The sequence below is a fragment of the Aquila chrysaetos genome, chromosome 15 (assembly GCF_900496995.4).
Source record: "Aquila chrysaetos chrysaetos chromosome 15, bAquChr1.4, whole genome shotgun sequence".
NCBI lineage: Eukaryota > Metazoa > Chordata > Aves > Accipitriformes > Accipitridae > Aquila > Aquila chrysaetos.
In genome coordinates, this window is record NC_044018.1 from 19,871,134 (window position 1) to 19,877,133 (window position 6,000).

The 6,000-nt window shown below is 39.9% G+C and overlaps 1 protein-coding gene across 1 annotated transcript in view; it reads left to right on the plus strand.

Moving 5' to 3' along the window:
* EIPR1 (EARP complex and GARP complex interacting protein 1) overlaps window positions 1-2,453 on the plus strand; it is a 101,780-nt gene extending 99,327 nt beyond the window's left edge. The window contains exon 11 of the mRNA XM_041128736.1: window positions 748-2,453. The gene's annotated coding sequence lies outside the window, so the exon portion shown is untranslated. The remainder of the gene's footprint in view (window positions 1-747) is intronic.
* The last annotated feature ends 3,547 nt before the right edge of the window (window positions 2,454-6,000 follow it).

A 6,000-nucleotide genomic window follows, 5' to 3' on the forward strand; every position in this document is an offset into this window, starting at 1 on the left:
AATGAGAAGCTTGAAATAACAATCTGTTTCACTTGAACTAAAAATGGTGCTAACTTCAAATTAAAAAAAAAAAAAAAAAAAAAAAGAGAGAGAAAGAAAAAAACCCACAAAACTGAAAACCACCACCAAACACCAAAAAGTAAAACCTCTCAGTAATGACCTGGACTTTGCCTGTGATGTCAGCGCTAAAATTAGCCTGACCTGTACTGAAGCCCATGACATTAAAAAACTGCTTGTCAACATTAGAATTAACGAAGAACTTGTCAAGTCTACCCATGCCATCCAATACGTTTGCTCTAGACCGATTCTCCTTACTTCATACCTTTTCATTTCACGAAGGTGAGTGGAACTAAGAAGCCATATGATCTGGATTATGATCAACACTAGTATTAGTTGAAAACAGTGCTTTGTAAAGAAAGAATTAAGCTGCCTGACCAATGTATTTTCCAACTGACAACAGAAAGCATTAATTCTGTATTTGCCTCTTCATTTGGAATTCCCAAATCTTACAGTATTTGAGACTGAAATTCTGCATCTTGTTTAACATAGCCTTCAACAGGATTGTCTGACTATAGTCTGACATGGTAAGACACCATGAGGTAGAGATGCCTTTGACATAACTGAAGCAGTGAGAAGTAGGTAATGATAATTGCTAAGATCAGTCAGTATTTGGATACAAGCTCATAGTGCTATAGAGCTGCCATTTGGCTTCACAGAGGACATCAAGGGTTTTTTTGCTTTTTCTAGGGGATATGAAGAAAGTGCTTAAAACTTTGTTGTGGTGCCTGTGGTATGAATGCCATTCTGAGGCTGTGAAGCCATGGATACTCTCCAGAACAATTTGCACATTGCTTCTGCTCATTCCACCTGCCACTCTGGTCAGTGAGGAGCTAGCGAAGTGAGAAGAAAATGACACACAGAGATTTGGAGAAAAAGGCAAAGGAGAAGAAAAACTAAAAGGAAGACTGGCAAATACAGAGTGAAAAATGAATTGAAAAAGACAAGATCAGGGAAAGATCAGTTTGGAAAACAGAAATAGGAAAGATGGAAGAAATTGGCATTAAATGAAGTAAAGAAAAAGATACAGGGGTAAGGAGTTAAAAAAAAAAAAAAGACTGTTTATTCGCTTGTTTTGGCTATGATATTAAAGGTCCTTAAAATTCTTCCATGTTAATCTCCCCGTGTTAACTGATTTAAGTGCTAGAGAATTCCTATTTTATATTGCAGCATTTTAGTTCTGATATTGGAGATGGTTCATGCAGAATAGTTGCTGTCACGTTCTTGTTGATGCATAAGTTATTAGTCCAAACTTGTAGGTTTTAAGGGGTTAGGATTTTTAGCTGGTCATTATTTTTTTCAGTGATCAGGTTGCAACTGCATGTGTGAGCAGTTGTAGTCCGTTTCAGTGCAAAGTGAGCAGATTGGATAATCAACCTGAGCAGTGTTCTGAGAGGCAGGAAGAAAATTTCAAGTGGGCTGTTTCTTGAGTCACGCTAACTAGATCTGCAAAAGCATGTTTTCGATAGACACTGCTTATCCCCCTGTTTATGACTTTAGGGGAGTGTCCTAGTGAGAACAAGTCAAGATATTAGATGTGATTAATAAAGTATCTGAGGTGCATCCTCCCTTCCACACTGACTTGCCTTACAGCAAAAGAATTTTGAGCCGTTCTTGAGAAAATCCCCCCTGTTTTGATGCTACAGCTTTTGATGCTACAGCGGCCCCAACTTCATAAAGCGGTTTTAGTGCTCCAGCACAGAAGATGCCTTTGGGGAGAAAGAGATGAATGAGTCTTACTAAATCCAGGAGCCAAGTTCCCAGTGTGGAGACGCATGGCAAATATGTGGGTTGCTGTTGCCCTGGAGCTATAGCAACAGCTGCCAAGCAGCTGGGCTGAGCAGGGAAGACCTCTAATGTACCTTCTCAGCAAATTGTCCATTTATTCTGATGCTGCCCCAAGTTCAGGATTTTGGCAGAAGGAACTATGGAAAAGCTTTTAAACAGAATGAATTTAGAAGAGTATGGGAAACCTTGGAAAACCCAAAGATACCATGTACTAATCGGCAAGTCTAGATGAGCTGAATCCTGGGGCGGTAAAAGACTTGGCAGACAAATTCTCTGAACCGCTGCCAGTTTCTAAAAATTTGCAGAGGACTAAGAAGTCAAGACAGACTGGAAAATAGTAGAAATGGTGTTGATATTTGGAGCTACGTGGAACAGCAGTGCATGGAGTTGGCTAAGGAAATGTGAGGAAATTTTAGCGAAGTTATGAATGTTTTATTTGGGTTTTTTTAATTAGATTTTTTTTTTATAAACACCAGTCAAAATACTAACAAATATCAGAAATGATGTGACCACATCCATGCAACAAAGTGTGGATTGTCCATTGTGTTACACAGAATAGCCAGAATTAGAATCCAAACATTTGTATGATTTCCCTTACACCTCTCTGTTTTCCAAAGAGGGTGGGTAGAATGTAGTATATAATGGTAAATTTAACTTGTCTTCAAATACACATGAAGAAAAAAACCCTCACATATTCTCTTAGTTTTTCATCATGGGGAAAGAGTTTCTGCTAAAGAAAGTAATGAACCATCTTTTTGACTCTTTATGCCTGGAAAGTAAGGGATGGGGAAAATACCTGGAACTTGATTTTGCAAAGATTGTGAACAAGAATGATCTGTTTTCCAGCATGTTGTTTGTGGGGTAAAACACTCATTTGAGTACTTCCAGCCATTTCTCAGTATACACATATCAATATTTTGAGCAGAAGTTACCTATCTAAAACTGCTTCTAAAAAAAGGATTATGCTACTCAGGATAATGATATACCAGCACAAACAGGAAAGCATCTTCTTAAAATTAAGAATGTTTCCTTATCATCGGGAGAGTGGCTGTGTAACACATTTATTTGCAACTACAAAAGAGTTAGCCTTGGGTGCATACATGTCTGCTGATAGCAGCTCGTTGGTAGATGGAGCCATAGATACTTTGATGCTGTTGCGCTTTTTTTCTATAAGTCAACCTGGGTAAAATGGGAGAGACCTTGTAAATACATTATTATTACTGGAAAGTCTATTAGAAAAAGCACAAATGAAAGCTTCATCACAATGGGAGCTGTTTAATCCTTTGCAAAGCAAGTACCAGAGAGCTTCAACAACTGTTCTGACCATCCTGTCAGTTGTGAGTGACGGTTACTTGGATGTGGTTTCCTAGATAGATGCATATTTCTGATCTGTGTTTTAATCATCTGTTTTCAGTGTTAATACTATTTGAATATCTTCAATCTTTTGTTTGAATGATTTGGATAAATGCTGTACAATTTTCTGTTGCAGTTCACAGGCAATTCTTGCAAGACAGAAGGAAAAGCTGCTTTTGTTTTTAAGTCTTCATGCTGCTGTATTGGGAGGTATTCTGGTTTCTATTCCTGTGTCCTATACCTCAAGGCTCAAATCACAATTTAAATTCTACAGGTTTTGGACTGGTCATTGCTGAGGGCTGAGAAGAGCTACGGATGAAGGCTGAGCATGACTGACGTGTTCATATTCATCAGAAAACGGAGTCAGCTGGAGAGAATGAGGGAGTAATTGTCGCAGTGCTCCCTCCCTCACTGCTTGCACAGAAAGACATAGGCTGCGGGGAGGAAGCTACCTGAGGTTATTAAGATTAATACTGCTAGAAATTCCAATCAACTCACACAAGGCTGCTCCTCAAGGCTGTCAGATGCCTACTGCCTTCTCTGATTCAGGCGGGGCCACATCAATTTCAAATTTCCCAACAGAGATTGCTATGATTTATGAGTTTAGGAGGCTGATAAATGTGGTTAGTTGAAGTGTTCATGAAGTAATTGAATCAGAATAATTTCAGTCAGCTGTGCTCAATTTAGTTTCTCCAATAACCACAGGAGGGTGCAATTTTGGATTGGGAGCTTCATCTCAAGGATTCCTATCACAGGAAAGACATTGTGGAACCTGGAATAAGAGCAACTTAATTTTGCTGCCAGGCCTGTATGACAGCCTTATGAGCTGACTTAAGACCCATCAGAATTGGAGAGTAAGTACCTTGAGCTCTTCTGGTATTGCCCATGACAGAGGCTGAGTCAGTTCTGGTTTATGCATTGTGGGATAATGTCTGCTGGGAAGGATGATGACAGTTTTACTACTTAGTGTTTGAAAACCACTTTACTGTTCAGTTGGGAGGGCGTTGTTCTGTACACTTGTTTGTAGCAAATTATTTTCAAATGACAAGTTTTATGAACATTTCACTTCTGGGTTTTGTGAATTTTTCTGGAGAGGTGATCAGAATCAGTTCTGTCTTTGCAGTGAAGGGAGCACCCATGCACCACTGAAGAGTGTTATATGAAACTTTTAAAACCAAATTTGTCCCTACGAGTTTATAATTTGTCTGCTGTAACTGTCCCACATAGCCGAAAAACAATGATGTTTTAGGTGGATTGTCCTAGAAAGAGTACTGAATGTGAAGGGTGCTGTAAAACAGGAAGGTGAGCAGGTTACAGTGTTGTGATGACTGGCTGTGGTCAGTAGAGAATGGGAATGCCAAGCAAGCAGAGCTAGGGAGCAAGTGTGTTGCAGACAAATATCTTCCTGTTGTCATGAACAAGACATTTATAATAACCTGAGAGCTGAAAGCAGGGGAGGGTATGTGGGAAAAGGCAGTGGTTTGTGTCTGTGTTAGTTCAGGTATCTTTTGAAATGTGCAAAGAGACTGCAAGCAGGATACAGGCAAAAATTTAACAGGCTACTGGGTCTAGCACTAGTGTATTCCCGATGTGTGGTGAGACACCTGAAGTGAATTTTGCTGGCCAGGAAGGTGTCGGTAGACTGGGGAAGGGTTGTCCTCTGTGCAGCTTAGAACCGAGTTGTAGAGTTGCCATCTTCTAGCTCCATTTATCCCATTAGGATTTTATACCTTTGCATTTTGGTATCTTTTCCCTATTGAATCCTTGAGCTGCAAATGTTTCCCACCACAACAGTATTATCTGTTTGCAATTTTATGTTTATCGTGTGTGGCTTTTCCCCATAGAATTTCAGACAGCCTTTTCTCGCAACTCATCAGAACTTTCTCAGAAGTCCTAACCATTAGCTGGGCAGTATGCCATAGAAGACAAAGGGTTGCTGAGAGAGCAGCTTTCCCAAGAGTCCTCATCTGTGTAAGATAAAAATGGGCAGGTTTATTCTATGGTGAGCCAGGAATGTAGGCTGCTGCTAGAGATACGTGTTACCCCATCTGGTTTGTATCAGGATGGATATACCGACTATCATATGACATAACTTGGCCTGCATATGAACTGTTTTCTGGTCACCCATGGCTGAAGAGCTGTGGGGTAGGTCCTTTCACCATGTGGTGAAGAACAGCCCTACACTTGCACAGGAAGAAATATGTTTCTCTCTGAGCTGTTATTCTCAAAGTTCCCTTGCCTTGGAGCTCAAACATTTTAGGATTTTTCATAAACTTAAAGTTTATTTTCATTTTTTTATTCTGTCCATGAGCTTCAGTCTGGGGGAGGGGGTGTCAGAATATGGGGGAACCAGTAAGACTTGGGGGTGAGGTATTCTGAATGCATAAAAAGATTTATGACCCTAATGTAAAGTGGTACATGCTTTAGAGCCCATTATGGCAATCTGTGTGGTGGGCTAGATCAGACTTAGGTGTTTCAAACACATCAAGTATTGAAGAAGAAGCTGGTGCACTCAGTTTGTATTCAAAAATAAGTGATATTCTGAATAATGAAGTCTTGCTAAAATTCAGCTACCCGAGTTTGGTGACTTTTCTCTGAGTACATGTTAATTCCTGGAATTAATTCATGATGGTTCTTTTGTCTCTAATGGTGGTTCCTTTTGTCTCCACATAATTTGGTACCATCCCTACCTGCTGTAACTTATTTCTGTAGATCATATAAACGTCTGTTTTCTACAGTTCAAAATGTCCTGTGGGGTGCAGGATCTCTTAGTGACATGTGCTCAGTACTGTGGCAGCACTG